At 35.3% G+C, this 25,906-nt stretch overlaps 1 long non-coding RNA gene across 2 annotated transcripts in view; it reads right to left on the reverse strand.

The window, feature by feature from the left end:
• LOC135114045 (uncharacterized) overlaps positions 1 to 25,906 on the reverse strand; it is a 40,188-nt gene that overhangs the window by 2,675 nt on the left and 11,607 nt on the right. The window contains exons 1-2 of one of the 2 annotated variants that reach the window (XR_010275185.1): positions 25,554 to 25,590; positions 22,651 to 22,777 (exon numbers count right to left, since the gene is read on the reverse strand). This is a non-coding gene — a long non-coding RNA (uncharacterized LOC135114045). Of the gene's footprint in view, positions 1 to 22,650; positions 22,778 to 25,553; positions 25,591 to 25,906 lie in introns of those variants that run through there. The other variant, XR_010275190.1, reaches the window with a different exon arrangement.

Below are 25,906 nucleotides of genomic sequence, written 5' to 3' on the forward strand. Positions count from 1 at the left end.
ATAGGTATTGAGATAGAAGCACACTAGTGTAGTGTTAGGTTTGCATAATACAAGTAGGTACACACACACACACACACACACACACACACACACACACACACACACACACACACACACACACACACACACACACACACACACACACACACACACAAACTGTGCAATTTATTACCGAATGTCAGTTGTTTGAAGAAAATAATATTTTCTCTAAGATCCTTATTTGGATTGCTCTGCTAATGGAAATATGTCTGTGGTGGCTGTTGGATTCCAATAATGGGTAAATGAAGTACTTATTCCTAATGTCCATGGTGGCTATTGGATTCCAGTAATGGGTGAATGAATTACTTATTCCTCATGTGCCATTTGATTTTTGTAATCAGTATTTTCATCTTCATGAGTATTCCTTCATGATTAATCTATCTTCTCATTAATGTTTTCTTACATGAATATATTTCTCTTGTTTTCTCTTGTTTAGCATAAATCTGCTGCTGTATGCTGACTTGCCAGGTTTTTATACAATTCTACTCTCGGCAATTTTAGAGTAAATAGCTATAGACAGTCTCATTGAAAAGCTTACAAGAATTTTTTTAATAAACAACCTTTATTTATGAATATAGTACTAACCCATATATAATTACCTACATATGCCTAACTCCCCACCCCCCAGTACAGTAAAGCAAAGTTACACCTTTTCAATCAAGAACCTGATCTCCAAAACTTAAAACCCACAGAAAAAAGAGAATACAACCCTGAAATTTTCCCAGTTTAATGAAAAACTTTCAAGGCTTAAACTATTGTACCCAGGGAGAAGATATCTAAATACCTATGAGCCACATCTCTGAGATAAAAAAAAAAAAATGAAAAGTTCCAGGTACTAGCCTTGAGAATCAGAGCGAACCTCCTAACCTTCTGGAATAAGGCCAAATTTCATGAGAATTTATTTTTATAAGACAACACTCCTCCTGAGAAACACCATTGTAAGCCTTCCTGATTAATCACATGACAAATCCAAATAGACAGGGTATGAGGGTGAATGACACCTCTTGATTCCATGACAGTCATAAAGCAGACATGAAAAGGAAAGACAACAATCTCTAGTTCTGCAAAGGTATTCATGGACATCTCTAACTGGACAGAGAAGACTGCCCTTTTCCTGCTTCACAATTAAATCTTGCACAGTAGAAATAGTCATCTCAGCTAGAAAATCTGGAACTAGAGAAAAGTCATGGAGGTCCACCTTCTGGAATGACATACCTCTGCTAAGAGTCTATGAAGTTCACAAACACAATGGGCTGTAGCCATTGCCAAAAGAAAAACAGCTTTGAGTGAGACATCTCTGGTTGAGGCTGTTTTTAAAAGCTCATACAGAGTTTTTAACAGAGCAAAACACTAGGGCCAAATCCCAGGCTGTTAACAGTGGTGAATGTGGTGGACATGAAACTGTAAAGGAGCAGAAGAGAGTTGCTAGATCCCTATCCACTGAGATATCTCCACCCAACTGATGCAGAATTGATGCAGAACTGAGGCCAAAGCTGAACAATCACCCCTAATTGCTGACACAGACAAGTGCTTAATATTCTGAAGGAAAAAAAAAAAAAAATTCTGCCAATTTCACCACAGGCAGAACATGTATCCAAACCCTGTGACTCACACTAGTCACAGTAGACCCTCAACTTAACCTGGTAAATGGAGGAGAATGACTGTCTGATGGGCTGAGATGAATCAAGCAACCCAGTGCAAACCACTTTCTCTGAAGAGATGCTGAAGAATCTCCATGCATGAAGTCAAAGTATCTAAAGAACTGGAAGAGTGTGCCACAGTGATGCCATCACTCAAACCCTCATTAGAACACAATGGATCAGAGCAAAGAGGAGAAAGTGTACAGATCCAGGCCTACCCACTGGAAGGAGAATGCATCCTGTCTTCACACTCCCTGATCCAGTAGAGGTGACACATATAGGGGCAGACACTGAGTCAGGGTCGTGGAAAACATATCTACTTGCAGAGACTCCTCACCTAGAAGATCTTGCAAACCACTGAATGGAAGGTCCACTCTGATCCCACGCACTCCTGACCGAGAATGTCTTCTCTAGGGAGAAGGGCCATATGTAGACCTGCTCCCAACTACAGCAACCTCTACCAAGGAGCCTAACACAAAAGAAGCCTGCACACTACCTATCCATAGAGCCAGGGTCACAACAGGGCTAGAAGTGGATGCCATAATACCTGGGAGTGGGGTAGTATGGTGACCTGCCATTCCAATCCCAGCAAACTCCTCAGAGGAGCCTAGATTAGAGAAAGCCTAAAACCCCACTTGTCTCCAAAACCAAAGGCAGCTGGAACCCTGAAAAAGGTGAATTAGAGGCAGGGGAAAGCAAAAACAGCTGACAACTAGGCCAAAGTAGCTTTAACACATACCATATCAGACTCAGAAGCCTCAAACCTACAAGACCATGATGGATCAGAAGACAAACCTTCCCCCTGGTGCTTCTTCCCAGCTGAACCACCAGACAATTTAGAATGCTTCTTCATGCTAGAGTCATGTCACTGATGATTAACATAAGCCTTGAATTAGCTGATAGAAAAGTGGGTACTTTTGTTACCCTGAAACTGAGCAAGCAACCTCCTGGCTGGAGACACAAAGTGAATGCAGCTCTAATATCTCCCCAGGCAGAGATCTGCTGCATTTAAAAACACTTCCTGTCTGGCATGGTAACACACATGAGGAAAGTAAGAGCAAAGAAAAAAAAACTGTGGGCAGAACATAGAAATGAACAGAGGATTGGTTGACAGTGGCTTGGTATATATATATATATCCACAGCACATGCACACTAGTAGCAGAGGGGCTTCCTCTTCACAAGACTTTATTCTTATGATGGAGAGCAAGGCTTAGAACACTCTTGAAAGATGTAACTTTGCATTGGTGTACTGGTTGGGAGGATTTAGGGCTATGTAATTACATATAGGTAATTAGTATACAAGCAATAATATTAAGTTTTATCACAGCATTGCTGCATATACATCAGTTACTGAAAGGTTTGTTCTGTACCATAATTGTTCATGACCTTGTCTTTGATAAGAAAAATTGAGGGATTCTTAGTGTGCAATTAGAAGTCTTAAGCACATCCAACACTTGCATCTGCCTCTTCAAAACCAGATACACTTGGAGTCCAGCCAGTCTATGTTTCTATCTGTCTGGCCCAGGTCTTTAAAGAGGCAGATGTGTCACTCCCTGATCTGTAAATGGAAAGTGTGTTAGTCCTAAGTCCCTGTATATGAGGAAGGTATATTATTCCTGGCTCTTTAGGTGGGAGGCATGTGTCTGATCCTTATGGTTGTAAGTAAAGTTATCTGGGCTGGCAGTGGTACTTTCCAAGTCAACTTTTTTTTTTGAGTGATAAGGGAGTTGTTTGTGAATGACAATCACACCTGTTGGAGAGGAAGTAGAGGCTTAAGCACATATTGAAGACATATCAGACAGACTGACTAGTTTCAAATTAGAATGCTGTACCTTAAGAGATGGATCTTCACACTTTTTTTATACACAATAGATGAAATGCCTTAATGGTTATAGTTTTCCGTTTGTTCTTTGAATGAAAGGTTTGCTTTGGATGGTATATTGTATGTGATTATCTCTAGCTAGGATATTACATCTTATGCCAATGTTTCCTTTATTCTGAAACCAAAGAGAACAACTTTTATGAATGCATGCATATCTTACATCTGCAGAGCCTCAACTTTACAGTAAACCATTAAAGATAAAACTTGTGAGGTGTAAATCACAGATTATATTCAACAACAAACTTGAAAATTTAAAGCTTTCTGTTCAACATTAATGTTCTATTTACTGTTTTTTCCTAGCTTTAAAAATACAGTAATCCCTTTATATACATGATCCTAATATAGTGAATATTACATGCTATTAATGGTCTAGGCCTATTGAGCATTGATCATTATAAGAGATGAAAACGACAAACTCTCGAGAGTTTCCTGAACATCCACAGCTCATAGCAGACTAACTTTCATTAAGTATGGTGGGAGGTCAGTAAAACTGCAGTGATCACTCTGAATATCAACAGTAAGCACTTGCTTTATCAAACATAGCTATGTCAAATTTCAGCTTTATCAACCTTTGTGGAGCCTGCCAAACTTTCTTCTTATATGTCAAAGCTTGGTAACTACATGTAGTAAGTGGTTTAGTTGGCCAACTGGGCAGCAGACAGGGAGTGAAGCAGTTTAATTATTTATTTTTTCCAACTGAGTGGACATAGTCCTCAGAAACATAATTTTGTTGCTTAATGTTACTTTAGAGGGACACATGATATGCTAATACTGGAAAATATATATAACAGCAAGCTAGCATGCATACACTCTTTATTACTCTGTTATTATGAGCAAAGCGAAGTTTACTAAGGAGGTCGTTGTTTCATTTTGAGTGGCATGGCCTGGCCCGACTGTAACACCATTCAAATGCTAATATCTCCAGAACTACGCGGCTGATTGTAACGAAATTAATACCACATGATACCACAACTCTATCAAATTTATATGATATAACTTTCCTCTCTTCTATTGGGTAAAATAATATAAAACTTTTTGTGAAATGACCATTAGTTTTCTGCAGTTTTCACCAACTTCATTTTGTCTCAACAAGAGTGGATACATACCACTGAACACAATGAAATTTCCTATCCAACGGTTTACGGCACAAACATTAGGCTCGCAAAGTTTTGAGCTAGAGTGATTTGAATATTTGGCAAGTGCACCATGTATGAGGTGCTTGAAATTGCTGTCAACTTTTCATCTAGGGAACTGATAAAGCTCAAATTTTGTAGGTAATAAGATTAATACAAATTATAATGAAAAAGCATGTAAAATTTGCAACACTATTGCACATGCACAAAATACATAAAACTTTTTATATACTGACTCAGTTTTCTACAATTTTCAACTTTTTTTTTTTGTTTCAACAACGGTGAACACATACCACTGAACACAGAATGAAATTTCCTATCCAATAGTATACAGCACAACCATTGGGGTCTGGTAAAGTTTTGAGCTAGAGTAATTTGAATCTTAGGCAAGTGCACCATGTGCAAACCTTTACTGACAGCTTTGCTCATCAATTGCCTTCAGAGGTGTTTTACCAGTGTTATTAAGCAGGCAACAGAACATTAATCTTTTACGGAAAAACTAAATGTAAATGCTGGGTGTGTATAATGACATTTCATTTTGTTTCTGTTAGACTATTACCAAGTCTATTACAAAGTCTTACATTTTTACCATTAAAGGAAGACAGTCATATTATATTGTAATGAAAAACTCTTATGCATTGAGTTGGTGTATAATATGTATGTATAGTGTTTATAATATTTTCTATGTTGGCTTTCATTTCTAGCACTTAAGGCTTGATCTAACAGTATTGGGGGTCTAATATAGCAGGATATAGCAGCAACACCTCACCACTCAGAGACCTCTCAGTATCAGTCACAGTGTGTGGAGAGACACTCATATTAACTTGTTTACAGATTGGGTTCTTCCTCTCCTCCCACTGTTACTGCCAACATCATTATATAGCTTATTACAGATAATATATATTACTAATGGTTAGAGGTTCATGCTTGCATGCTGGGTGTCATGTAGACACAGAGCATTGACACATAGGTTACTGAACTTCCATCTGGCAAACCAAAGTTTGATAAATGCAGAAAAATTCAGTATGAACAATTTCATCAGATATATTGAATTTTTAGTTTATCATTCTAAGTTTCCTCCAGATTAGTTTGATATAATGAGGGTTTTCTGTATTACCAAATGACTCCCCTTAAATAATGACCCCAGTTTGGTGAAAGACTTTGGTATAACATCTGTTGAATAGAGTAAATGGGTTTTCCCTCTAATAGTTAGTATGTCTCTGGCCTACCGTGGTGTTTTATTCACATCAGGTCAGTTTCTTCATTTTCATTTTTTATTTAAGAAAATTTTATAATTTATGTAATCATGTTAATTTGTATTTATGCATCTTAATATTATGAAATCGGTCATGACTAGAATAGTATTTACTTTGTATTTTTCTGTGGTGTCCTCTGTCAGTGACCTGATGTTTGTGTAGCACATTTTTCCCAGGCAGAATCCTGTCTTGGCTGTGCTAGTATGCTGTCACTGAGCAGAGTCACACCAAGAGGAGGGTGGAGACTGTTTATATTAACTGGGCATCATATGAGCATTGCTAGTGACAGAAATACACAAGGCAGCAACATTGAATTAACTGCTGCAGGCTGTCCATATCCTGTCAGGGATGCACTGAACTGCTGGTGCCATCTCAGTGTGTGTGTGTGTGTGTGTGTGTGTGTGTGTGTGTGCGTGTGTATATATATATATATATATATATATATATATATATATATATATATATATATATATATATATATATATATATATATATATATATATATATATATATATATATATATATATATATATATATATATATATATATATATATATATATATATATATATATATATATATATATATATATATATATATATATATATTGAACTGGAAAGTATAGGGGCATAGTACTGGCATCATTCTGAGCTATGCTTCATAATATTTCAGGAAATCAGGAAATACAGGACCTCCATCATCAGATCAGAGTAAAAATCATAAGAAAGAAAAAATACTTCTCTTGCTGAGAGGGAGGAAGCAACTGAGCTCCTATCAGTACATTAGGACTACTTTGGCTCCAGTTAAAGTCCAACTCATGAATACACATATAGTACTATTTCACTGTGGAAGACTCCTATTGGTAGAGGGGAAACAATGCATAAATTACATTGTGTTCTAGAGAAACTAATCTAAAGAAATGCACAACCTTAACCGAGGAAGAATACAAAAAATTCCTTATTCTTTCTTGGTTTAGATAGGGTCTGTATTAGTTTTTGCATTTTTGTAGATCTAGCTTCTCTTGGACATAACATAGTTGTGTATTATTTCCCTTCCATCAAGAAGAGCCTTCCACATTGAAATAGTTAGTGTGTTTATAAACTGACATTAACAGGAGCCTTGGTCATCAGACCTCAGTTGTTTTCTCCCTACAACCATGAGAAATGATTTTTTCATTTATTTATTTCTTTTTTTCTTTTTTTGTTTCTAGTGTTGTCTGAAGATGGGAGTCCTGTATTTTCTGAAACTTCATGAAACTTCAGCTTAGATTAGTGTCAATACTATGCTGCTGTACCTTCTTGTTCAACTTCAAATTCTGTGTGGACAAGTCCTTACTGCAAGAGTGTGTGTGTGTGTGATTATATATATATATATATATATATATATATATATATATATATATATATATATATATATATATATATATATATATATATATATATATATATAATTACATACATACATGTATCATCTGTTAATAAAGTATCTGATCTGAGCCTAGGAACAAAAAAGTGGCTCTCTTTTTAGGTTCTAACTCTAACTTCCTTCAAAGTATGGCCCATGTGACCCCATACATTTAACTCATCAGTCCTGTCCTTTCATTGTTGGAAATGTTTTAGGAAGTTGTGGTTCGTCTCTAACTTCCTTCAAAGTATGGCCCGTGTGACCCCATACATTTAATTCATTAGTCTTGTCCTATAATTGTTAGAAATATTATAGGAAGTTGTGGTTTAGAATGTCTTCCAGGTGCACCATTGCATTCTGTATGGTCTTCTTAGATCTCAAAATGGGAATCCTTTGATTCAATTAGTGGCATGTTGAAATAATGGAACATGAATGTCTTGAGATTAGCAAGGCTGGCAAACCTGAGGAACTCAATGTTAAGCCAAGAAATCCTGGATCAGGTATGAAAAACTAGTTGGGATATTGCCATTATGCAACTCCCTGTTGCCTGCCTTACCACCACAGGTTTTGCCTCCACTATTTGTATCTGATCCAGCATATTTTGGCCAAACATCAAATCCTTCAGGTTGGTCAGATTCTCTGCTGTCCAGACATGGGTTCTTGTGATTTCTGGTTGTTCCAGAAGCTGGAAATGAAACTGAAAGGATAAACATTTCAGAACTGAAATGACTTCATACATAATCCAATGCCACACCTGATAGCCATTCCAGAGTAGGACATCCAGTAATATTCCTGCTATTGAAGTACTGGTGGGGTTAAGTGTGTTATTATAGTAATAGTGTGGCCTTAAGGTGACTAATCATGTGTAGAAAATTAAATTTCACTGTATCTTTGTGTTGGGGGTTTGCTTTAAATCTTCTTTGGCTGTAGTGGTACAGTTTGTGAGTCAGTCATCAGTTGTAATAGTACTGTAGTGGTAGCTCTGTAGTTATGAGTTTGCTAACAGTAGCAATCCGTGATAGTTTGTGCTCAAATAGTGCCTTTTATGCTACCAAAAGACTACTTTGATACACAATCTCTCTCTCTCTCTCTCTCTCTCTCTCTCTCTCTCTCTCTCTCTCTCTCTCTCTCTCTCTCTCTCTCTCTCTTTAATAGAGTTATTATTAATGATAGACAGTGCAGTCTGCTTTATTAGTGATACTGCAAAATCTTGGCCACATTGAAATATGTGATAATCTACATAAATCCTGCCTGAGAAACTGAATCATAAGTGTAAATCTTATGTGCATATCCAGTTTATTAATATATGTGAGTTAAAGGTTGAGTTCAGAAGTGACTGAATGACAGATGCAGGCTTTGGTTCAAGTACATATTTATCTACTGATACATATTTAATCTTAAAGTTTTTGCCTTTCTCTCCACAACTTGTTTTTACTTAATCATGACTCCAAAAATCTTTCAAATGTTACCCATGCCTTCTCTGGCAATGAATCTCAAAAAGGCATAGGGATTTAGTCTGCCTTTGTCAAAAAAATGTGCTTGTGTTCACATTCTAACATGTTAAATCAGCTGTTTATATTTATTGTCTATTACTTTTTCTTCTTACTGAAAATCTGCCTATACTGACTTATTCTGAAGAATAGTGCTTGCCGTACATCTTCAAACTATTATCCTGCGGCTTTGACTTCTATCATGCATATTTCTTTATTTTTTTCCACTGAAGAGAAAATTGCCTAGGCTTGAAAACTTAATTGGTAAGAATACCTCAAAAATATTATATATCCTATATGTGGATTTGAATTCAGTAATTACATAAACTTAACTACAACTAAGAAAAACTGCATAAACTATTTAAATTTTTTTTCATTTTACAAGGCACTATAGTTTTATTTTTTCTTACAAAATTATTCTTTTGGTGCACATGACGAGAGGAATACCAAGACGCATCTAGAACTAAATTGTCAATTTTCTTTTTAGAATCCTTTTCAACTGAGGTTTTTAGGAAGTGATAACAAGGCAGGCTTTTGTTGTTTTTTCCAGTTCTTGGCTATCCTCCTAAACAAAAAAAGAAGTATTTAACTATGAGGTATTCCACATAATACTCCTATTATTTTTTTCTTTTCTGAGTCTTCAGTGCTTTGGTTCACTGAATAAATGTCATTTAACATCAATTTTTTTTTCATGTCCTTGTGCTGAAAATAGTCAATCAACTTACTGGAAGTCCACTACAAGTAGCTAATGAGCTAGGCAACTGTTTTAGTACCAGATACCATCTCCCTCCTGAATTTACCAGTGTTAAACTAGTTACTGAACACAATCAAATCACAAACACATTGTTATCCACTGAATCTTATAAGTGTGTGGACATCCTCCTTTAGAAACCATCAAATGTTTGCATCCACTACATTCTTACTAAGTTTGTTCAACTTGTCCATAACCCTGTTTTTTGTCTATCCCATCTTTTAAATTTCAATTCATCTTATAACCATTTGTGTGTGAAATCTAACTTGTTCCCAGATTTATATCTTTGTTTTAACCTACTCCTTAACTCATTTATATTCTTGTTGTAGAGAGGTGGCCCACAAAAGATACCTTAGCCTTCCATCTTTTGAAAATCACACTCTTTATATTTCTGCTCAGAATCATGCCAAATCTGTCCTTTCCATTTAAAAAAAAATTCTTTCACTAATAAAAACAAATTCAGAAAACCTTCAAACTCAAACTCTCCATAATTTTTAGCCCTCAGCCAAAAGTATCTCCACCAACATCTGCTCTTCCTTTCCGTCCTTCATTTCACCCAGATGGCATCACTGGCACTTCATTCATTTCTAAAACTGAACCCTCTCAGACCTATGCTCAAAATTCGACGGGATAATTTTGGACTTATTCCTCCTTCACGTGAACTCCATCCTCTGTTTATTTCATGGCTGATATTAAAACCCTTCACTGTGATATTTTTTCATGTTCTCTCTCTCTCTGACCTTAACCCTTAGAGTGCTCTTGGACCTGATGGAGTACCTTATGTATGTCATTATCAGAAACTGTGCTTCTGTGCTTGCACCTTGGCTGGTCAAACACTTGTTTCTGCTTATCCATATCTGCCTTTCATTCATGTTTGAGGTTTACTCACAGTTGACCTGATCCTAAAAAGGGTGAGTGGTTTGATCCTATTGCTTTGACAACAATCCCCTCTTCTTAGATGATCAACAACTTTCTCCCTTGACCAGATAGTCAAAAAAATTTTCATTGACACTCTTCCTCTGATTGACTCTCTTCAACATCTTTCACTTCTCCACAATATTACATCACTTGGTATTCTACTACTATTTTAATGCAGAATGCCCCTCTGAACTCACTAACTGCATGCCTTCTTCCATGCTATGGCCTCAATCACTGCACAAGACTTTCGTTTCACTCTCACCCTTATTCTGTTCATTTTGAAATTTTGCCTTAATCTGTATTTCCCTATTTCCTTTGATTTGGTATTCTTTATGAGAGGAGTTTCAAACACCTTTATTCCTGAATTGATTCTAACTTTGGAATTCTTTATTTTTGTTTTTGTTAACAGCTATCAGATTCAAACGGAGAGTCAGGCCTTCAGTAGTTTGACAACTCTTTTAATTTATAGAATTATCTATTTGGCAATTTTATTCTTCCAGATTTTTCTTCCAGATTTCCTTTGTTGTTAGTCTGTTAGTAGTGTTGTAACAGATGCTTACTATTTCAACAGTTGTGGAGTGCCCTAGAAAAGCTGATTAATTATTATCACAAACACGAACTAGACATAGTTTACTATGAAACTATTCCCTTTTCTTCAATAACACATCTCTAACTCCATAGTCCAAAAGAGAGATCTTTGGCCTGTCTATCATTGACTAGATTGTTAGTGATACACAGGCCAAGAATTTCTACTCTGGAATATGAAAATGAATGGAAATATGAAAAAGGAAATTTTACATCTCACTTCCTGAGGTGTTTTGTATTATCTCCACTACTAGTTTCTCATCCAGCTTGTACCTCCATATCTTGTCTACCCATGCTTGGAAGACAGCTTACAGTCCTTTACATTTTTGTGGGGTGCTCTGTTGCTATACCCTATGGCTCATCACTTTTCCTTCCTTTCTTTTTTTCCATAATCTCCCATTCTTTCAGACTTATGTGGCTCTAATGGATTTTTATTCTCTTGAATCATGTCTCTTCTATACTGGCTAAAAATCTCTGATGTGATCAAATACAATATTTAATTTCTTTAGTGAATTGTGTCAGATAGTCAGTAATAATCTTGGTATTTTCATTTTATAATTCAGTTAAATTCTATTAAAGAAGCATTTAATTAATAATGATAACTTCTCTTAAGTATACATATATGATATTTTACATTCTTCTTTCACCACCTTTTTTTCACAATTGCTTCTTCTGATCTGACTGCAGTACATATCTCCTCATTTCCCAAGATTTCACTTGACAGATCCATTTTCTTCCTATCCTTTCTTTGTCTGTTCCAACTTCCATTCTCATGGCTTTTTTTGCTCCTAACTTACATCACTCTTTTATCCTTGTCATCAGTTTATTTTATTCTATCACAAAGCAACATGAACTTTATCAAAAGAGGACCATCAATTAAGACATGTATGTTAACCACAATCTTACTTTTTGTTATTATTATTATTATTATTATTATTATTATTATTTTTATTATTATTATTATTTGTTTTATTTATTTATTTATTTATTTATTGTTTTGCAGAGATCTGCAATAATCAGATATTTTTTCTTTATTGAATCAAGATTCACATCCCATTCACAATCTTCTCAATATCATCATCAGGCTTATTTGTGATTTCTCCCTGAAAGCACAAGGAGTACAGTAATCTATTTCATAAATCTTAGTACATGCACAAGCATTTGTACATTTGGCTTGATAGTAAAGCTTCCTCTGTTGTAGAATACATAGCTTTCCTAGACTGTACTGGCAATACTTATCTTGAGTCAAGTACACAATTATTTGTAAATAGTCTTGCCAGTTGTTCACTAAGGGTCTTGAAATTACCTTGAAGGTTTTGGTGTGATCCCTTAAGCACCTTTCAGCATAAGCCCATTTCTCTGGGTTGATTTGTGTGACACTTTACCCTCCTTGCTTAGCCCCAACATTCTATGACTGATTTTTGCCATTAGATCTCAAATTCTGCAATTTTAATAATACAGTTCCCTAAAGTACTGGTCATATTTTATAAAATGTTGAACATGCATGCACATCACACACACACACACACAAAAAAAAAAAAAAAGTAGCAACTACCTCCACCTGTCCCATCCCATTTTCTTTACCTAATATAAAGTACTTTATTAGTCTATGTATTCATTTCTGTTCAATTTATCAACATTAATTCACTGGACTCTGTAATCAGACTACTGTACTTGACTACCCAAGTAAGTATAAAAACACCATTACTAAAATATAATTAGATTACTTTTATTTTAGATTTATTTTTTATTTATTTTTTTCTTGATCCATTCTCCACCGTTGATGCCCTGTGAATCATTTATTACAGCACCTTAAATTAATGAATCAGCCAAGGATCACCATTCTTCACTGAAGGTGATGACAGCAGAAAGTATGAATGTTAATATGTCAGCATAATTTTTTTTATTGATATGTGCACTTTTCATGTCATATAGGACTATCTTGTTATTTTCCAAGTCCTGATTTTTGACTATCCTATGCTTTGTTTGTTATAGGAAGTGGTTTTAGGTTATATTGATTATGATAGTGCTGTGTTGCTCCATAATTGTGATTTGGAGAAAAATGTAAATATCTTTCTTGAAGTAAGCATGTGTTCTATGTAGACATTGAGCACTGAGAAGGAGGCTGGCCACATCCTCATTAGGTGACTGTCTCATGTTAGTTCATTAAGATTATCTAACTTATACATCAGTATTATGTGCTTTGAAAGTGTGGGCCATGGTTAGCACTCCTGTCTGCAGCACTGCCACATCATTATGTCACCCACTAGCCAATATAATTACCAGCATCTCTAAATGCAATGACAAATTAAAATCATTATACTAGTAAACATATATGATTAACAAGCTATAGTTAAAAAGGACAGTTTTTAACGATGTCATTCACTTCCAAATGTTATTTTATGTGGTGTCACATTACTTAATTTAAGATTTGCTTGAATTAACATGAAGTAGCACACAATAAGCTATTAATGTTTAAATAATAGAGCAGCATTTATAAAAATTGCACCATATGGAGGTGATCATCAAAATGACCACATTGTAGCTTTTGTTAAAGAAAATAACAGGATTATAAATGTTTTACCTGTAAAGACAGTTACAGTTTAATTTCATCCCCAGTAAATTATTTCAATATTTCAGCCAAAAGCCTCCTGATCTGGTTGCATTTACACATAAGCTTACTTTCAAATGAGTTACATTCCTCACATTGTGTTGAGAGTGCTTGGTCAGGTGCTAGGTATTAATGCAATGTGGCTGGTGTTGCACAAATCATCAGGATGTGGCAGTGATCAAACATGTGATATACTTTCATGAACATTGCTTTTACCAAGTATGTCTGTGATTATAGCTGAATGTAGAATTATTTTTATCTTATAATTTACTGTAAGTGTAAGCAGGTATTACCAGTACATGTCTAAAGAACAAGAAGTAAACTATCAATGTTACCAATGTCATTCCTATACTCCTAATATATTTTAATAGATTACTTAATATTAAATATGTAATAGACCAGGGAAGCCACTCACTCTTCCCCAAGCATGGTGGGTGAGAACAGACTGTGTTGTTTCCTTTTTATGAGTCCCAGTGGACAGTGATGGAACACAGGTACCTTACATTGCCATGAATGTTAGTTAAGCATAACTGATTGATAAATCAGAGCTGGAGATCTGACAGTACATCCTCAACATTCAAGTCCAAGCTCAGGGACTGTACTCTCAAACATTTCAGCCCCTTATCTTGACTATTTTTTAGCAGGCTTTAATGAAAGTGTTTTCACAATTCTAATGATACTGTTAAAGTACGTGTTCTGCAACATCAATGGAAAAGAAAATTCATGCCAACTTGGCTGATAATTTTTGTAGCATTTGCAAACAGTCTTTATCAAAAACCAAAGAATTTCAAAATACAGGTCCAAATCTTTCTTGTAATTAAAGCAATAGCTGAAGTCTGGTTATATTAGTTTTCCTAAGTATGAATAAGCAAATATATTTATAGATGAGTACTTGGATGTTTTTACCACTGATCCTGCAGTATACATACATATAATATTTCTCAGTGCTGCTCAAAGGTCTGGGCTAAGCAAGAAACTTAGTCCGCGCAAATGAAAGTGGTGTGATGCATTAATGGAGCGTTGACAGGGAGGTGACTCAACATTTTTCCCAAGTATTTCAAATCACATGTCTCACTGTGCTCAACTGTTGCTTCTAACATGCTTCATGTACATCTGGCAACCAGTTTACACCAAGGCTACTCCTCAACCTTGATGACTGTGTCATCAAGTGACAGGATGACAGGAGGGGGTAACTGCTGTTAAAAGTGATTTATTTTTGGTGTTTTTTTATCACTTGCCAGTCTTTACCCACTTCCTCCATCAAAAATGCCAGTGAGACCACAACTTGATAATGATAAGATCATAGTAATTGTTGTCTTGTACAAGGACAGGAAGCTGTTAAATGGAAACTTTAAACAGTGTTAAGAACAATGAGAACTGGACAGCAATGGATAGAGAGATTTCAGGATGATGGCAGTGTCTCATTACCAAAACAAGAAATATTTTTGCAGGGTAAAGATCAGCCAACTGACTTTAAATGTCATCAGATGTCAACTAGTCAACTTCCAGTTGACCTTGTTCTCTGTAGGAGAGAACAAGGTATCACTCCCTTGGTCCTGATCTTGGAAAGAGAAGGAGAGAGGAGGTGACAGGTAAGAAGGTTTGAGATGAGACAAAAGAGGAAGGGAAAAGAAAAGAATAAGGGGAGGAAGGAGGTTTGTAACGAGGATAGGAAAGTACTTCCCCCAAGGAAGAGTAGGAAGGGTGAAGATTGATTGATTGATTGATTTAAAAAAAAGGGTTAAGGTGCTGCAGGAAGGGCGAAGGAGAAGGATGGGAATACAATGAGAAGGTAGAGAGAATAAACATAAACAGGAACAGTAAGGAGTGTGTGAAAAATTACAGAGAGTGAGGAAGTAGTGGGGAATGAGTATTTCTTTCCCCTACTTTTTTGTCCTTCTCCCATCCATCTCCTTCCAGCTTCTACTCCCTCCATCTCCTTGAGCCATGTACTCCCCTTCCCCAATTACATCTACATTCTTGAAATATATATTTTTTACAGTATTGTGTAACATACTATAAACATTGTAAGGGACTTGCTGAGTTGGACGGTATGAAGTGTTATGAAGCTTTGAATGGGGGTTAGTGGGGAGACATGGTGATGTGCCAGCAATTGGGTGCTGGCCTCCACAGCACCCTGATATAAAGTCCTGATATAAAGCCACTAAGCAAACAGCAGTTCTAGCCCTGACTTTACTTGTTTTATTATATCTTTTTCTATTCAATTTTTTTATTTTATTTCTTTTTCCCTCTGGAGCTTTGTGTCTCAGATACAATGCCCAATGTATTACAATGATGTATAAAAATTATCCACAACCACAACTGCAGATATGAAGGTAAAAAATCCACAACCACATCTTCAAATATTGGCATTTTGACATCGCAATATTATCCGCAGCCACGTTTTATGAGAAGTGCGTATCCAGTTCTAAAATTTAGCATCCAACACATCATTAATGTGAGCATGTGTGAGACTTTTCTAATGGCACATCCTGCATTGAAATGTCACCATACTTCTAAACCATAGTGTTAAAAGTATCTATGAAGCTTGAACCCATTATTTCTTGTATTGCTTACTGTGCTCACTAACCTTAATTTTGCTTGTCACCATTATTGTGTACGCTATACCACTTAAACACCTTGACAAGAGGTATGAAAACCAGTCCACAAAACCGAGTGGAAGAACTGTAAGAATGAATGAATAGTAGCAGTAGTGGTAGAAATAGTAGTAGCATCAGTAGTAGTTGTAATAATAGCAGCAGTAAGTTAAATATGGTATGTTAAGCCAATAGAGTTTTCTTTAAAGTATGGTATGCAGTAGTAATAGCAGCAGCATTAGTACTAGTAGTAGCAGTAATAACAGTATTAAGTTAAACATGACATACTAAGACCATAGAGCAGTGGTCCCCAACCTGTAGCTCACAAGTGCCATGGCACCCTCGGGATTATATTATGACACCTTCAAGGGTCAACCAGAAAACTGTGAAACATTCTTCATTTTAACATTTTTATATAGTTCTTCTTTTATTTATTTTTATTCAGACAATAACAAATAAGAAAATATGTAACATAAATCCAGTAAAATTATTAATTATACATGATTAGAAAGACAAAAGAGAGAGAGAGAGAGAGAGAGAGAGAGAGAGAGAGAGAGAGAGAGAGAGAGAGGATCTGTTAGAAGGGAAGAGTGAGTGAGGGTATAGGACAGACGAATACTACACACGATGCTTACCAGTATGTGTTGTGTTCAGGTCCATTACTTAATTTTTCCATCAACGCAGTTGGTGTCTATCTTTTGCATGGCATGGAGTACTACACAGTGTTGCTAAACTACTGCACATTCAGCATATGTGCTATTCATGTTGATTTCATTCATAGTAAAGAGAACAGTAATGGCTTCTAGTTCAAAGAAACAAAGTCACAATTACACCTTTCGTGAAAAATGGGAAGAAACCTATTTTTTTTTTGTCAATTTGAAAGAGGTGTGTGCTTAATTTGTCATTCTACTGTTAAAGTATCCAAGAAAAGCAATGCAGGGAGGCATTTTGTTACACTTCACAAAAATTATACTATCCCTCTCACAGTGATGTAAGAAGGGAGAAAGTGAAGAAGCTAAAATCTGAATTGAAAGCCCAACAAGACACCTTCCAGGAACCATTTGCCAAAGCTAAAGCTTAAATTAACAGCTGCATCATTCAGTGTTGCTCATGTCCTTGCAAAAAAGAAAAAGCCATTTGAAGATGTAAAAAGTGAAAGAATATTGGCTTGAAACATCCAAGTCCTTATTTGAAAATTTTAAGAATAAAGCAGAAATTGTAACTGCTATAAAATCCATGCCTTTATCAGGAAACACAGTTGCATGAAGGATAGAAATGATAGCGGAAAATGTGTTTCTTGTCTGGAAATTTTAAGAATAAAGCTGAAGTTGTAACTGCTATAAAATCCATGCCTTTATCAGGAAACACTGAAAAGGCACCGTTTGTGTGTGTGTATTTACCTAGTCGTTTTTTACAGGAAAAGAACTATGCTCATACTGTTCTGTCTCCATATCTATTAGTATCCAGCTTAGCTCTAAATTCATGAATATTCCTTGCTTGAACCACTGTTTCATCTAAATTGTTCCATATTTCTATGCTTATATTCAGGAAACTATATTTCTTGATGTCTCTTCTACACACTGTCTTTTAATTTCATACTGTGTCCTCTTGTGTCTTCCCAGTCCCACACAAACAGGTATTCTTTGTCAACTTGGTCCTTCCCATTCAAAGCCCTGTATAAAGCAACAAGGTCTCCTCTTTCTCTTCTCTGCTATAATACTGGAAGTTCTAATCTCTATAGTCTATCTTTATAAGATAAATCTCTCAAACTTGGAATGATTTTAGTTGCACCTTTTTGAATTCTTTCTATATTCCTTTGGTATATCTTTTTATTACGTGACCAAACAGTTGCGGCATATTCCAGTCTGGGTCGAATCATAGATTCTATCAACTTTTCATCATCTTTTCACCCATGTAAGTAAATGCCCTTTTCATGTTTCTCAGTAACTCATAGGTTCCCTGACAATATTGTTTACCATGGTGTAGGATCTTGTCTGTCTCCTTTTGCTCTTCCCTAGCTCCATCACTGAATTTCTTTGTGTTAAATTCCATTTCCCATCTCCTACTCCACTCATATATTTTATCCAGATCTTTCTGTAACATTTCACAATCTATTATTTTCCACTCTTTTTAACAACTTCGTGTCATCTGCAAATAAACTTCTTTAGCTGTCAACCTCATCCACCTCATCATCATCTTTTCATCTTCTTTTCATCATCTTTTCAGCATTACCATCTTTTTTTCATCATTTGTTCATCATCATCGTCATCATCATCTTTTCATTATCTTTTCATCATCATCTTTTCATCATCATCATCTTTTCATTATCATCATCTTTTCATCAACATCATCATCATTTTTCATTATCTTCTTTTCATCATCTTTTCATCATCATTTTCTCTTCATCATCCTTTCATCATCATCATCATCTTCTTTTCATCATCGTCATCATCATCATCATCATCTTTTTCTTTTCATCATCATCATCATCATCATCATCTTTTCATCATCATCATCATCATCATCATCATCATTATCATCTTTTCATCATCATCATCATCATCATCTTCTTTTCATCATCTTCTTCTTTTCATCATCATCATCTTCTTTTCATCATCTTCTTTTCATCATCATCTTCTTCTAATCATCATCATCTTCTTTTCATCATCATTATCATCATCTTTTCATCATCATTATCATCATCTTTTCATCATCATCATCTTTTCATCATCATCATCATCTTTTCATCATCATCATCATCATCATCATTTCATCATCATCTTCTTTTCATCATCATCATCATCATCTTTTTCTTTTCATCATCATCATCATCATCATCATCATCTTTTCATCATCATCTTCTTCTTCTTTTCATCATCATCATCATCATCATTTTCTTTTCATCATCATCATCATTATCTTTTCATCATCATCATCATCATCTTTTCATCATCATCATCATCTTTTCATCATCATCATCATCATCATCTTTTCATCATCATCATCATCATCATCATCTTCTTTTCCTTCTTCTCATCATCATCTTTTCATCATCTTCTTTTCATCATCATCTTCTTTTCATCATCTTTTCATCATCATTTTCTTCTTTTCATCTTCTTTTCATCATCTTTTCATCATCTTCTTTTCATCATCTTCTTTTCATCATCATCATCATCTTCTTTTCATCATCATCATCATCTTCTTTTCATCATCATCTTTTCATCATCATCTTCTTTTCATCATCATCATCTTCTTCTTCTTCTTTTCATCATCTTCTTTTCATCATCATCTTCTTTTCATCATCATCATCATCATCTTTTCATCATGATCATCTTCTTTTAATCATCATCTTCTTCTTTTCATCATCATCTTCTTCTTCTTTTCATCATCATCTTCTTCTTCTTCTTTTCATCATCATCTTCTTCTTCTTCTTTTCATCATTTTCTTCTTCTTCTTTTCATCATCATCTTCTTCTTCTTTTCATCATCTTCTTCTTTTCATCATCATCTTCTTTTCATCATCATCATCTTCTTCTTTTCATCATCATCTTCTTTTCATCATCATCTTCTTCTTCTTTTCATCATCTTCTTCTTCTTCTTTTCATCATCTTCTTCTTCTTTTCATCATCTTCTTCTTCTTCTTTTCATCATCATCTTCTTTTCATCATCATCATCATCTTCTTTTCATTATCATCTTTTCATCATCATCATCTTCTTCTTTTCATCGTCATCTTCTTCTTCTTCTTCTTCTTTTCATCATCATCATCATCTTCTTTTCATCATCCTCCTCTTTTCATCATCATCTTTTCATCATCATCATCATCTTTTCATCATCTTTTCATTATCATCTTTTCATCATCATCATCTTTTCATTATCTTCTTTTCATCATCTTTTCATCATCATCTTCTTTTCATCATCATCATCATCTTTTCATCATCTTCTTCTTCTTCTTCTTCTTCTTTTCATCATCATCATCATCTTTTCATCATCATCTTTTCATCATCATCATCATCATCATCATCATCTTTTCATCATCATCATCATCTTTTCATCATTATCATCTTTTCATCATCATCATCTTCTTTTCATCATCATCATCTTCTTTTCATCATCATCTTCTTCTTCTTTTCATCATCATCATCTTCTTCTTTTCATCATCATCATCATCATCTTCTTTTCATCATCATCATCATCATCTTTTCATCATCATCTTCTTCTTCTTCTTCTTTTCATCATCATCTTCTTCTTCTTCTTTTTATAATCATCATCATCTTCTTTTCATCATCATCATCATCTTTTCATCATCTTCTTCTTTTCATCATCATCATCATCTTTTCATCATCATCTTTTCATCATCATCATCATCATCATCATCATCTTTTCATCATCATCATCATCATCTTTTCATCATCATCATCATCTTCTTTTCATCATCATCTTTTCATCATCATCATCTTCTTTTCATCATCATCATCTTCTTTTCATCATCATCTTCTTCTTCTTTTCATCATCATCATCTTCTTCTTTTCATCATCATCATCATCATCTTTTCATCATCATCATCTTCTTCTTCTTTTCATCATCATCATCCTCTTCTTCTTCTTTTCATCATCATCATCTTCTTCTTCTTCTTTTTATAATCATCATCTTCTTTTCATCATCATCATCATCATCTTTTTTTCATCATCATCTTCTTCTTATCATCATCATCTTCTTTTCATCATCATCTTCTTCTTTTCATCATCATCTTCTTCCTCTTTTCATCATCATCATCTTCTTCTTCTTTTCATCATCATCATCATCTTCTTTTCATCGTCATCATCATCATCTTTTCATCATTATCTTCTTTTCATCATCATCATCTTTTCATCATCATCATCATCATCTTTTCATCATCATCATCTTCTTCTTTTCATCATCATCATCTTCTTCTTTTCATCATCATCTTGTTGTTGTTCTTTTCATCATCATCATCATCATCATCATCTTTTCATCATCTCCTTTTTCTTCTTCTTCTTTTCATCATCATCATAATTTTTTCATCATCTTTTCATCATCATCTTCTTCTTCTTCTTCTTCTTCTTCTTGTTCTTTTCATCATCATCTTCTTTTCATCTTCTTTTTCATCTTTTCTTCTTGTTCAACTTTTTCATTTCTTTTTTCTTGTTCTTTCCTTGTTTTTCACGTTCTTTTTCTTTTGTTTTATTTTTCTTCTTTTCTTCACAGGCTGAATAATTAATTCTCTCTCTCTCTCTCTCTCTCTCTCTCTCTCTCTCTCTCTCTCTCTCTCTCTCTCTCTCTCTCTCTCTCTCTCTCTCTCTCTCTCTCTCTCTCTCTCTGCAGCAATTTATTTTTGGGTATCTTCACTTACATAGCTTTTGACTGATAAACTTAGGACCTCTTTGTCTGTTTTCTTTCTTTATTTTTTTCTTTCCTTCAACTTGAACTGCCATAGAAGGATTGATAAACCCATGACAGATGAGGTCAAAGCAAAAATTAACGAGTTTCTTATGTCACAACACTTCAGGATTATTTTTCTACTGATCTGTGTTTTATTCTTATTTCTGCTTGCGTCCCTTCTAAAACATTCATTCTCAGTTCCAGTTGGTAAGTAAAATAATGAAGGCTCGTAATAAAAGCATGACATAGCATGACATGAATTTAAAGACATTTCTTAAAACAATACCAGGATTACAGTATTTATCTGTTTTATTCTATTTCTGAGGTGATGTGTAATGTCTGAAAAATATATAGGCCACGATTATATTGTATGAATGTTAGAGTTTCACTAGAATGGTGAAACAAATTGAAAAATACATCAACTATTGCAAGTAAAAAGATTGTGAGTGCACTGGTGAAGAAATGGAGCAATGAGGGATGCCAGGATGTGCCTCACCACAAACATGGTGATGGGCCACCCCAAAAAGTGTTGCAACACCTTGCATGGTATCAGGAGACAAAGGTACATCCTCACCTTACAGCAAAACAACTATAAAAACACGTTTTGGAGTGGCCCACCACCATGTTTGTGGTGGGGCACATTCTGGTGTCCCTCATCGCTCCATTTCTTCACCAGCGCACTTAGTCTTTTCACTCACAATAGTTATACGGTTTCTTTTTCTATTCATTTCACCATTTCAGTGAAACTAACATTCATACTATGTAATCGTGGCCTGTATATTTTCCAGGCATCACACATCACATCAGTACAATACTGTTTTAAAACAAACACAACTGTTTTGTTAGCTGAAACATGAAGCCGTCACAAAAGATAACTTTCCTATATATCAATATGTCAAACACTGAATCCGTTATTCTATGCTTTCAAAAACATAAGGACTAACCTAAGGTGCCATGTAGTTATTTTCTCCTGGTAGAGGAGCGAGTTACCAGTTTGTGTGATGTGACACTCACGTCGGCGGGAATTCTAATTGCAAGTGCTGCTATGGTCTATGGTGGAAATTTCTGCCTCTGGAAAATAACATACAGGTGGTAAGTAAACTACATTTTTAAACATGACAAGAAATAAAAGGAAGGAATTAAAACAAAATTATTATTCTTTGTGACACCATAAAGATTCCCCCTATATGTGTTTTATGGTGCATTTTCCAGCCTATCTCATCTTCTTGAAATTAATAAAGTATTCTTTGTACTCTTTTTAATCTTCCTCTGATTAGCCAGCCATTTATAATGAGACATAGCCATGATATCAGGGTTGTGAGTATTAATGAGGCACTCGTAGGTCCTGGACCAACATCAAAGGAGTGGCAGAAGGCTGCAGCCTTATGCCACAAAGATCAATTATACACCTCAGCTGACGACAGGGGCCTCTCTGAGACGGATAAGTCTCCAGCCATTCATGAGTGGGTGGACGACAGAACCCTCCTCATGAGGAACTCCACTTATGTCTCTGCTGTGAAGACCTGCTTAAGGGTGGTGAACACTAAATTAAGATTCTCACGGAAAGACATTACGCCCCTGTCATGTGCGACCTAAGGTGTGGTAAGCCGGAGTCCTTGGGCCACATACTCCAGGTCTGTTCAAAATTGGCTCCGGAGAGGACCGCTAGACATGATGAGGTCCTTTCCCTGCTGGTGAAACAACTATCCAGCAAGACATTACAGTTCTAAGGGAGCCCAATATTTCATGCTCGGTTTTAAGTATTTTGGCCCCAAAATTCGAAAGGAAAAGTCGTAAATAGTTAACCAAACGCATGTAATCCAGTTACATCAATTTCATTCAAGCAATATCAGCCATAAACCAGTTATATCAATTTTATTCAAGCAATATCAGCCAAAAGCAAACAAAATATTTTGCTTCAAAGCCGCGAAAGCTGTAAATGAACGCCACAACATTTACGAATGGGCGAATAACCCTCCCTATACTATGATAGCCAATGTCGCGTGCAAAAGTGTCCGTCTGTGTGGATGTGTACCTTGTGCTCCACACACACTTTATTTTTGCTCAAACTCGTGTATGAAAGAGTCTATGGGGTTGACATCCCAACCAAAGCAAGCACGATCACCAATTGTCATTATGCGTGTATATAACGCATCAGTAGTCTTGTAATCTATTATTTATTGAATATTTGAAACCGACTCGCACGGCTCAGCACGATATAGACTTATCCTGCAAATTCCTGCGAATTCCATGTTTCTTTTGCTAGTGTAGAGAAACGAATGATTCAAAGAGAAATGTTCATTATTAACTCATTTATTGGTCAAAGAAGTTCGGCCCTTTACCTCCGATGCGACGATGCTCATGTCCGCTCCGAAAATCTTAATAAAATATCGTGTTTCTTAATTATTCCATATGACATAGTGATGGTGGCAACCCATATCAGTAAAATAAGGTCTCCTACAATTTTGGCTGGAAGGAAAATATACTTACCCGAAATAAACTTGTAATAATGCAAAATAGGGGGGAGAATCGATTGCAGCAACGGGTTACTAAAAATCCTCGTCACAAGGTCGCTCGCACTTCTATATTCTACAGATAATGGGCAATAAAACAAATTTATTTGGAGATTTTGAAAGAAGAATGAATATACCATATTCATAGAGAATTTTGACTTTCGTGGAGCAGTAATAATATGTGAAGGAAATAAAGTCGTCTTTCTTCGTCACTATATATATATATATATATATATATATATATATATATATATATATATATATATATATATATATATATATATATATATATATAATATATATATATATATATATATATATATATATATATATATATATATATATATATATATATATATATATATATATATATAGAGAGAGAGAGAGAGAGAGAGAGAGAGAGAGAGAGAGAGAGAGAGAGAGAGAGAGAGAGAGAGAGAGAGAGAGAGAGAGAGAGAGAGAGAGAGAGAGAGAGAGAGAGAGAGAGAGAGAGAGAGAGAGAGAGAGAGAGAGAGAGAGAGAGAGAGAGAGAGAGAGAGAGAGAGAGAGAGAGAGAGAGAGAAACTGTCCCTCATTGGAGATTAGCCAATTACAGGTATTTCGCTGTTAGTTGTCATTTTCACAATTGAGTCTGCAACATGTGGATGGCTAATGCATGACTCTTTATGCATTCAACAACAACACATCTCACTCTCCAAGATCCTATTCTCCACTCTCATCATCCCTTACATCTAAGCTACCGAATTCTTCCATTTTACTCACCTACAGCCTTTCTCAGGTAATTCCACTTTCTATACACCCACAGTGTATAGCTTTCATATTTGCTGTGCATTGATTACTATAAAACTCACTATCTATTCAGCTATCTCAATACCTTGTATGTCTTCCCCCAAGATGGGGAATAACCCTAACATAGCACTCTTTACACACTACTCTCTTGGGCCCCATAGTTCCCAGTTGAGAAATGCCATTGTGCACATACCAATCGGACAGCACAACCAGGATCAGCTTTGCAACAAGGCTTCACAGTAAACACTGGATTACTTCTACCTACCTGAAGTGAATTTACTGTACCTACACCATGAAACCACCATTTACTTCCATATCAATTCCCCTCATACCAGTAGCTCATAGACAACACTAGAGAGAGAGAGAGAGAGAGAGAGAGAGAGAGAGAGAGAGAGAGAGAGAGAGAGAGAGAGAGAGAGAATCTTATAATGACTATATATATATATATATATATATATATATATATATATATATATATATATATATATATATATATATATATATATATATATATATATATATATATATAGTGTGGTAAAACAAACCTGCTCTTGCTGGTGGGGAGGTTAGGACTGACTGTGTGACGCCGTGGGAGTTAAACTCGTTGCTAAGCCGGAATCCGAAGCTCCGAGCAGTGTTTATAAAATGTATAGTTGGGATGATAATAATTGGTTGTTTGATTCAGGTTTTGAATGTTTAATGTAAAGAGCCTCTAATGTTTTAATATTTTAATATCTTTATGTGCGTCAGCTTTGTGTAATATTTTGAAGTGTTTCTCAGTAAAGGGATGATCAAGTGCATCTGAATGTGTTTTTATTGCTGAGAATGGGGAATAACTAATTCTGTGTACGTATCGAATTGCCTTTATGCTCACTGCTTATTTATGCTTATTTTGGTT

This window comes from Scylla paramamosain, chromosome 2 (genome assembly GCF_035594125.1).
Source record: "Scylla paramamosain isolate STU-SP2022 chromosome 2, ASM3559412v1, whole genome shotgun sequence".
NCBI lineage: Eukaryota > Metazoa > Arthropoda > Malacostraca > Decapoda > Portunidae > Scylla > Scylla paramamosain.